Source organism: Danio rerio, chromosome 22, assembly GCF_052040795.2.
Source record: "Danio rerio strain M-AB ecotype USA chromosome 22, GRCz13ab, whole genome shotgun sequence".
In the NCBI taxonomy this organism is placed as follows: Eukaryota; Metazoa; Chordata; class Actinopteri; order Cypriniformes; family Danionidae; genus Danio; species Danio rerio.
Window position 1 is genome coordinate 28861905 of NC_141042.1, and position 10073 is coordinate 28871977.

The 10073-nt window shown below is 47.6% G+C and overlaps 1 pseudogene; it reads left to right on the forward strand.

Moving 5' to 3' along the window:
- The first annotated feature begins 6434 nt into the window (after positions 1-6434).
- LOC147831608 (uncharacterized) lies at positions 6435-7697 on the forward strand (annotated as a pseudogene).
- The last annotated feature ends 2376 nt before the right edge of the window (positions 7698-10073 follow it).

A 10073-nucleotide genomic window follows, 5' to 3' on the forward strand; every position in this document is an offset into this window, starting at 1 on the left:
GCGAGTGCCTCCGCCCTCACCGCCCTTGACGGCGGAGCTGCCAGGGGGTATGAGGCGATCCCGTCAGTGGAGTGCGCTATCGCGGTCAATCTTTGTCCGCGCGGCGCCTCTACGTGGCGGGGTTTGCCCCGCCTCCCGTCCAAAGCCTGTAGGTTGTCTGCCTCCCTCGGAGCCAGAGCTTATAAGGCTGCGGGCCAGGCTGCTTCTGCTTTGCACGCGATGGCCACCTACCAGCGCTACCAAGCGCAGGCGCTGGCCGAGCTGCACGAGGGCGGGTCCAACCCAAGCTTATTACATGAGCTGCGCACCGCGACCGACTATGCTCTTCGGACTACTAAGTCCGCCGCGTGTGCGCTGGGGAGGACGATGTCCACACTTGTGGTTCAGGAACGCCACCTCTGGCTAAACCTGGCCGATATGCGCGACGTTGACAAAGTTCGCTTTCTTGACTCGCCCATATCCCAGGCTGGCCTATTCGGCGACACCGTCGGTGAATTCACCCAGGAATTCAAGGTGGTGAAAGAGCAGTCGGATGCGATGGGCAATGTCATCTATCGGCGTGGCCGTAAGCCCGCTCCGCCTGCCGAGCCATCCACCTCCGCTGTTCCTCGCCGAGGGCGCCCGCCAACGAGTGCTGCCCCGCCCCCGCCTCCGGCCAAGCGGGCGCGGCGTTCACCTCGAAAGCAGGCAGCCCCTCCTGCCCAGGGCGCCGTTAAGTCCGGTAAACGGACCGCGAAGCGTCCCTGAGACAGGCCATCCGGAGAAGAGGAAACTTGCTCTTTCCCCGCTGGAGGGCGGGGCCCCGGTAACAACGGTACTTTTCAGTGCCACCAAAACATCAGTAAAAGAGCACTTTTTCCCTTCCCCGGATGTGACTGCACGAGTTCTGCCAGTCTGGGACGCGCTGCCTTCCGGCTCGCAGACTCTACGTGCTTCGCCAGTGGCTCACGAGCGCTGGGGGGACGGTCTCCCTTCCCTCAGCCTTCCAGCCCCCTCTCCGGAGTCAGGGTGCGGAGCCAGAGCGAATCGCTCTCCTCCAGCTCTTCCGCGGGACCCTCGTGCTTCCTGGATCAGCACACCCACTCCGCGCTGCCCCACCGCTGGTACGTCAGCGATTGTAGCGATGACTCCATTAGCGAGGGCTCTGCCTGCCTGGTTAGCGCGGGCCAGCCCCTCGCGGTGGCTCATATGCACAATCATACTCGGTTACGCGATTCAGTTCGCGAAACGGCCCCCCAAGTTTACGGGCGTGTATTTCTCCAGGGTCAACCCCCTGTCCGCCCCTGTCTTGCGAGAGGAGATTGCTGCCCTCCTGGCGAAGGGTGCAATCGAGCCAGTTCCTCCAGCCGAGATGGAGAGTGGGTTTTACAGCCCATACTTCATCGTACCCAAAAAGAGCGGTGGGTCACGGCCAATCCTAGATCTGCGCGTTTTGAACCGCTGTCTGCACAGGCTGCCGTTCAGAATGCTCACGCAGAGGCGCATTCTCCAATGCGTTCGTCCTCGGGATTGGTTTGCAGCCATAGACCTGAAGGACGCGTATTTCCATGTCTCCATTCTTCCACGCCACCGCCAATTTCTGCGGTTTGCGTTCGAGGGTCGAGCGTGGCAGTACAAGGTCCTCCCCTTCGGGCTCTCTCTGTCTCCGCGGGTCTTCACCAAACTCGCGGAGGGTGCCCTAGCGCCCCTTCGGCTCGCGGGCATTCGCATACTCAATTATCTCGACGACTGGCTGATTTTAGCCCACTCGCGGGAGCAATTGATTATGCACAGGGACAAGGTGCTTCGGCATCTCCGCCTACTGGGGCTTCAGGTCAACCGAGAAAAGAGCAAACTCGCCCCCGTGCAGAGGATTTCTTTTCTCGGGATGGAGCTGGACTCGATCACCATGGTAGCGCACCTCTCCGAGGAACGCGCTCGCCTGTTGCTGAACTGTCTGAGGGGGCTCGACAGCAAACTAGTGGTCCCACTGAAGTTCTTTCAGAGGCTCCTGGGGCATATGGCATCCGCAGCCGCCGTCACGCCGCTCGGGTTGCTCCATATGAGACCACTTCAGCACTGGCTTCACGATCGGGTCCCCAGACGCGCATGGCACGCGGGCACACACCGGGTCTCGGTTACTGCGCTGTGTCGCCGCGCCCTCAGCCCTTGGAACGACCCCTCGTTCCTACAGGCCGGTGTGCCTCTAGGACAGGCGTCCAGCCATGTTGTTGTTTCAACAGACGCTTCCAACACGGGTTGGGGGGCCGTGTGTCGCGGGCATGCGGCTGCGGGCCTCTGGAAGGGTGCCCAGCTGCATTGGCATATCAATCGCCTAGAGCTGTTGGCAGTGTTCCTCGCTCTCCACCGCTTTTTACCGGTGCTGGAGCGGCAACACGTGCTGGTCAGGACGGACAGTATGGCGGCGGCGGCGTATATCAACCGCTTGGGGGGTATGCGCTCTCGCCGCATGTCTCAGCTCGCCCGCCGTCTGCTCCTCTGGAGTCACCCGCGGCTGAAATCGCTGCACGCCATTCACGTCCCAGGCACGCTCAATCGTGCAGCCGATGCGCTCTCACGACAGCTGTTACGTCCTGGAGAATGGAGACTCCACCCCGAGTCTGTTCAGCTGATATGGGCGCGATTCGGGGAGGCCCAGATCGATCTGTTTGCTTCCCCCGAGAACGCTCACTGCCAGTTGTTTTTTTCCCTGACCGAGGGCTCTCTCGGCACGGATGCACTGGCCCACAGCTGGCCTCGGGGCATGCGCAAGTATGCGTTTCCCCCAGTGAGCCTGCTCGCGCAGTTTCTGTGCAAGGTCAGGGAGGACGAGGAACAGGTTCTGCTAGTTGCGCCCCTTTGGCCCAACCGGACCTGGATATCAGAGCTCTCACTCCTCGCGACGGCCCTCCCCCGGCGGATCCCTTTGAGAGAGGACCTACTCTCTCAGGGACAGGGCACCATCTGGCACCCTCGCCCCGATCTTTGGAACCTCCACGTGTGGTCCCTAGACGCGAGGAAGACTTAGGTAACCTACCGACTGCGGTGGTTAATACCATCACTCAGGCTAGAGCCCCCTCCACGAGGCGCGCCTACGCCCTGAAGTGGAGTCTATTCACTGAATGGTGCGTCTCTCGCAGAGAAGACCCCCGAAATTGCCAGATTAGTGTTGTGCTCTCTTTCCTTCAAGAGAAGTTGGACAGCAGGCTGTCGCCCTCCACTCTCAAGGTTTACGTGGCCGCCATCTCCGCTTATCATAGCGCGGTAGCTGGCGGCACCGTGGGAAAGCATAACCTGGTCATCCAGTTCCTTAGGGGTGCTAGGCGAATTAATCCATCTCGCCCCCCTCTCATGCCCTCTTGGGATCTCGCCCTCGTTCTCACGAGTCTGCGATCCGATCCCTTTGAGCCACTCGAATCAGTATCTCTAAGATTTCTGTCCCTGAAGACAGCTCTGCTGGTTGCGTTGGCCTCCATCAAGAGGGTCGGGGACCTGGAGGCATTTTCGGTCAGTGACTCGTGCCTGGAATTCGGGCCGGATTACTCTCACGTCATCCTGAGACCCCGCCCCGGTTATGTGCCCAAGGTTCCTACCACCCCCTTTAGAGATCAGGTAGTGAACCTGCAAGCGCTGCCCCCGGAGGAGGCAGACCCAGCCCTTTCTTTACTTTGTCCAGTTCGCGCTCTGCACATTTATGTGGACCGTACTCAGAATTTTAGATCATCTGAGCAGCTCTTTGTCTGTTATGGCGGTCGGCAGCAGGGAAGTGCCGTATCAAAACAAAGATTATCCCACTGGATTGTGGATGCCATTTCACTCGCTTATTCGAGTCTAGGTCAGCCGTGTCCCCCGGGAGTTCGTGCACACTCCACTCGGAGCGTTGCATCCTCTTGGGCGCGTGCACGCGGCGCCTCTCTAACAGACATCTGTAGAGCTGCGGGCTGGGCGACACCCAACACATTTGCAAGGTTTTACAATCTGCGAGTGGAGCCGGTTTCCTCAAGGGTATTAGGTAACCCTTTGGTGATTGAGGAGACAACTCGGTAGGGTGTTGAAACACGCTTGCTGCGCCATTCTCCCTAACACGGAGGTACGTGCGCCTTTTTTATCTGTCAGTAAAGTTCCCCGTCAGGTGAGCCCTGCAGATTCCTCCGTGGCCCCCAGCACTGACTCAGCGGAGGAGTCACTTGCTGGCCCACTACGTTGTAGGTCTGCCCGCTGGTCAGCCCGCGTTTTGGGTATAGGTGCCTGCTATGCGTGATCCCCACTAGGCGATCCCATATGCTTATTCCGCCACGGTTAAGTCCCCCCCCCTGGGCGGACCCGTGTCTTCCCTCTCCGCTAACCACTCTTTTGCTATGCGTACTCCCCCTTTTTAGGGCTAGTCCATATGTAAATTCTGCCATCTATCCCCCCCTTGGGTAACGGATGGCCTCCGCAGCGTCCTCCCTATCGGGATTGCATGCTTCCCAACGTACTGTCGTATTTCCTAGAATTATCTAGATGCTCACGACTTCCCAAAAAATATATCTAAATCCGTAAAACTTCTGTTGAAGTAGGATAAATTAGGGCCAGGGACACGTTGGAGGACCGCGCCCCCCATGATGTGGGTGCGTCACGCTTGCTTGACTATCTCCTCATCGGGGGTGTTGGTAAGTTGCAGTCATTATGGCGCTTTCAATGGGCTCCCAATGCGTGGATTTTACAAATCAAATCCACGTATAGTGCTGAAGTTCCCCCTGAAGGGGAACGTTCGAGGTTACTAAAGTAACCCTTCGTTCCCCGAGGAGGGGAACGGAAGCACTATACTCCGTCGCCATAATGACTGTCCCTTAGCTGTTTGAAAGTCTCTTCAGCTTAAAAGGATGGCGTCTGCTGGCTTCAGGTGTGCTTATATGCTGAGATAATTGCAGATGTCGCACACCTGCGCAAGCTTACGCTGCCAATTAATTTCATTCATTGGCCCGTTCAATACTCTCCAGACAAGCGGCTTCTGATCCGAATCCTCCCAATGCGTGGATTTTACAAATCAAATCCACTTATAGTGCTTCCGTTCCCCTCCTCGGGGAACGAAGGGTTACTTTAGTAACCTCGAACGTTCCCATGCTGATACACTTCCAGTGACCTGTTATTGTGAACTTTTTTCCATTTTGTACGGTTCCTTATACAGCATCGATGTTGTAATGTCATTAAAATACATTCAGCTAAATAAACTTTAGCATTTATTTGGTTGCTCAAGCGTAAAATGAGACAGAAGCTGTTTACTCGCACGCGGTCGTCCGAATCAGCAGGCTAACGCATAAGCTCCATTAAACATACTGGGGTAAAATAAATGCTCATATTATAAAGATATGGCGATATCACTCAGCTAGTGGAAATCGCTCATTTTTAAAGAAAACAGACCTTGAACGCACTGGCTTTTGCATTGGCATTCAATTCGCCGGAAGTGCTTAGCCCAGGTTACTGGCAAATGAAGAGTCCTATTAGCATGCTTCGGCATATACCCCATTGTGATAGTGATTTTGAAGTAATAAATTGCTTTGTAAACATTATAATTAACATTTCATGAGTCTCCCCATGCAATAAGTTGAGAAATTATTTGTTTATGATCAATTTTAAACATTATACGATAAGTTAGTTTTATACAGAGTCATGTTGTACACAACCATTTTTGGGCTTGCTGCATAACAAATACCAAACATTTTTAGCAATTTATAAAATTAATCACTTGTCTTAAATTAAATCACTAATGTATGAGGCATAGACATATATATTGTGATCATGATTTTCGAAAATAATAAATCGCTTTGTAAACGTTATAATTACCATTTCATGGGTCTCCCCATGCAGTTGAATAGAGCGCTTGGACCCGGAAGCCGCTTCGCGTGACGTCACACTCACGAGCGGACAGGCTTGTTATTCCTAAATTTGGCGCGCCGAGAGCAGGGATTGCGGGCGCTACTAAGTGGAAATGTTCCGTGCGTAGGGGGTGGATGAGACCCTAGCGGAGACGTGCTCACGCTGTCATGGCGAATTGGCCGATGGTGGCGCTTCGCCTGTAGAGCGGTGGCCTGGCACTCGATTGATCTGGGCCGGTGGTTTCCAACTGGGGAGCGGCTCAGGTTTGTTGCCGGTGTCTGAAAGAGCGGCGGCGTGGCGGGCCTAAGTTAAGACCGCGGACTCTGTTGATATGCTCTGCCGAGTGCTGATGTGCTGGACAGCGGCTTGGAGTTTGCAAGAGGAGCCGTGTCATCCTCATGGAAATTTGCTGTTTGGACAAGGCTACAGCGATTGGATGTGCCAATGCTAAAGTCGTGAGATGCTGCAGGTAAGACAGCTTTGGTATATATAGGCGTTGCTCAGAAACTGATTTGATGATGGGATAAATGTCAATGACGTATTTGATACTGAAACTTCTGCACATGCTCCTCTCGAAATTTGTTTACAAACATCACATGTTTCTTTCAAAAAAAGGACAGACTGGCTCAACAAACTGGTTATAGTTGAAAGGCTGTACAACATTCATTCAGGACATGACCCTTTAAGTTCTTTTGAGGGTCATTCAGAAAACATTAGCCAAGAGCTGGTTAAACACATTCAGGATTTAATGGCTCTAGGGTACATGTGTGCAAGCACATCTTTTTATTAAGCCTTCTTTCTTGTGGTGATCATGTAACTTTTCCAGACATGGACACACAACTGCAAGCCCATACCAATAACTTGATGCTAACAAATAAGTATAGCATTTCTGCAAAGCCTGAAAAAACAATAGCAGTTGAAAGCTTATTTGGAAGAGCTGCATCAAAACCATGTATTGTGAGAGGTATATGTGACTGTTGTACTTTCTCATACCACAAAAAATGTTCTTGTCTACTGCTTGCAAAGAAACTCTTTAATGAGGTGACTGAGACATAGTCCAATAATGCTACAAACAATTCAATAGTGCCAATACAAAATGACATTGAGAAAAAAAGTGCAGATGAAGACAGGCTTTGTTCTATTAGGAAACTTGAAAATGTACTGAGGATTATACAAACGTGGGAAAACATTCCAGAGGATATCGCACAAAAAGTGAATGAACTAGAGGTACAAACAAAGGAGCAAACTATGAACAATGAATTTGTGAGACTGTGTGATGCGGACAAGTCACGTAAAATACACCCACTGTTTGCAAACAGAAAAAGAAAAACAGATGGACACACAAACTCAGAAACAAAACCAGATATCAGTTTTCTTGTTAAACCAAGAAGAAAACGCAAAGAAAACAAACGATTTTTTTTTAAATCAAACTTATTTTGTACAGTATATCTGACATCAGTATAGTAAATCACATTTACAATAGAAAAACTGTCAAAAATGAAATAAAATTATAATTGTAAAAACATAATCTGTGTGTTGTTTTTGTTTACCACCTTAGTTGTGCAAGCTTATTTCAGGCAGTCTTCTAAAATGGAAAAAAAAAACGTCAACTGCGAGAGGTCCAAAGCAATGGGTTGCCAAATCAAAGGATGATTCAGGGCCCAGGTTTTGCATATTTATCTTCATTTGTTCAATGCTCCTCCTGAAAACAACAAACAATAATGTTACTCGACTAACATACTGTATATGGTTGCATTTACGAGTTGCCTGTTATACAAAATTACAAAAGATGCTAAATTTAAATTTTCTTGCTGATTAATTGACTTTGTGATAAAGGGACTAGACAACAGGCTGAATAGTTTGTACTATGTTAATATTACACATTAAATTTAATAAAACACTATAACATCTCAAAAAAGTGCTGCTTTTCCATGACAAAAGAGAATTTGTGCTGCTGGACATAGTTAGTAAATCTGAAATGGTCTTACACAAAACAAAAATGTAGATGCTCAATCCTTAAAATGTATTTTAATTTTCAGCTTTAAACAGATTTAAAGAATTCATTAGGTTTTAAAGAGTTAAAGTCAGACTGAACAAAATATTTATTGCTTGTTTTTAGGTTAAAAAAAATAAATAAGACTAATATATATATATATATATATATATATATATATATATATATATATATATATATATATATATATATATATATATATATTACTATATATAATCACTAATATCACCTTTAACTTTCTTATGTTTTAAGGTGCAGTAGGTGATCTGACAGAATGCTAACCTGCTAGCATAAATCTCTGAAACACAGTCCCACGCCTGCCGTCCAAAGCCAGGCCTCCTGAAACATGAGCGTGCGCACCTTAAAGATGACAGCAGAACCCTCACTCAGCGACTAGTGCTTGGCCGGTGGCGTGCAGGAATTACACTTGTAACTAAGGCATAATCGCATGCTTTATGAACAATATCATGAGTGCATCACCGGCTGTCATTGTTCAAAAATGAACCAATGTGAATATAAAACCAACTTTGCCTCAGGAAAGCAGGCTAGGCAGTATAGCACTATTTACAAAATTTTTATTAAACTAAATAAAAATCTGCATTATAAATGCAGATTTAAGGAAAGTATAACATTGAAAATAGTCACATTAATCTATCGCCAAAAGATTTCAGTGGCTGAACAACACATCTGTGCCCATTCATAACAACAATATCTACATCAACTTAGTGTGACTAAAATAGTTTTAAAACAGAACATTACTTGTCTAACAGAAATACTTCATCCATGTGTCATCCTCACTGTCATTTAGGTCGAAATTACTTGTTTGAAAAGAAAAACTCACCAAGATCAACGTCTTTAGATATTAATCTTATTAATTATGTGTATATGTCTGTTTAAACACGCATCCAAAACCCAGACTTTTGCTCCGCTTCAAATCGCGCGTACAGAATCTGTTAGGGAAATAGTGTCTGTTTATCACTATGGAGCGCGTCAGCTGACAGTCACGCACCGCTATATGACTGTTTTGAGGATTGCATATGAACGGGAGACTACACTTGTATTGAAAAGGAAGGGAATCGGGCCGTTTTTATATTTATTCAAAGTTTTTTGTGCCTAAACTAAGCGAAAGAACAGACTCACATTTAGGAGCGAGGGACGGCCCCTGGTGGTTTGTTGGTATGGGTTGCATATAGGGAGGCTCGGCTTTTTAATGTTTATTTGCCACTCTTCAGAAAAAGACTGAAGATACTGGAGAAATACGGGAAAATACCTTTACGGGATGATAGCGGGATAGAACTGTAAAATATGGGAGAATTCATAGAATTGGATTGGAGAGGCATTGAGTGTTATATGCCATGCCAATAATAAGCTTTATACCTTTGTAAAAGTTATACATTAAAAAAAATACCCTTTAAAAATAATAAAAAATAAATATATATTACTACTATATTATATATAGTACTGTTTCTGTACAAAATTCCCCCTATCGGGCATGAGCGAGAGAGACTTCTCTAGACAGGCTTGGCGCATGCGCGTTTATTCAGTTCAGCCGTACCCTGCAGAGTATAACAGCACGGAGACTCCGCTACTCTGTTTATACTGCTCAAAAAATCTATCCTTGTTGCGTGGTATCACTGTGCGCGTATAAAACTGTAAGTAATTATCGTTCGTATCATTTTAGAAGCATTTAATGTGTCCGGTATAATCTGGTCTAATTTACCCCAGAAAATCTAAACCCAGTGTACAATCGTGGCAGTGGCCGATAGTTTAATTATTTATTTAATTGTTTATCATACGTCCGTTTACTTTCACTACTTTCACTACTTTTAACAGTTTCAGTTTCAACAACGATATTAAGTTTGTTTCATATTGTCATATGAATTGCTATCATGCGGAGCACACGTGATAGTCACACAGGCGCATGCACAAAGTGTAATCTGACACCACTAATTAGTGCCTATAGCAGCTGCGCTGCTCTTTCGAATTATATTGCATGTACTTCATATATGTATCAGTAAAGATTGAAATTGAGTAATTGAATATTGTTTATAACTTTGTATATTTGTCACTTTATACCTTTTATGTATATTTACAATTTATTCCTGTTCTTTGACAGAAACTGCACCATATAATCAGACAAAAGTGAATGTCGTCATAAAGAAATAAAGGAAATTGGACATGTTCATTCTGGAGTAGCTGCAGTTCTTTCTAACAGAAGAAT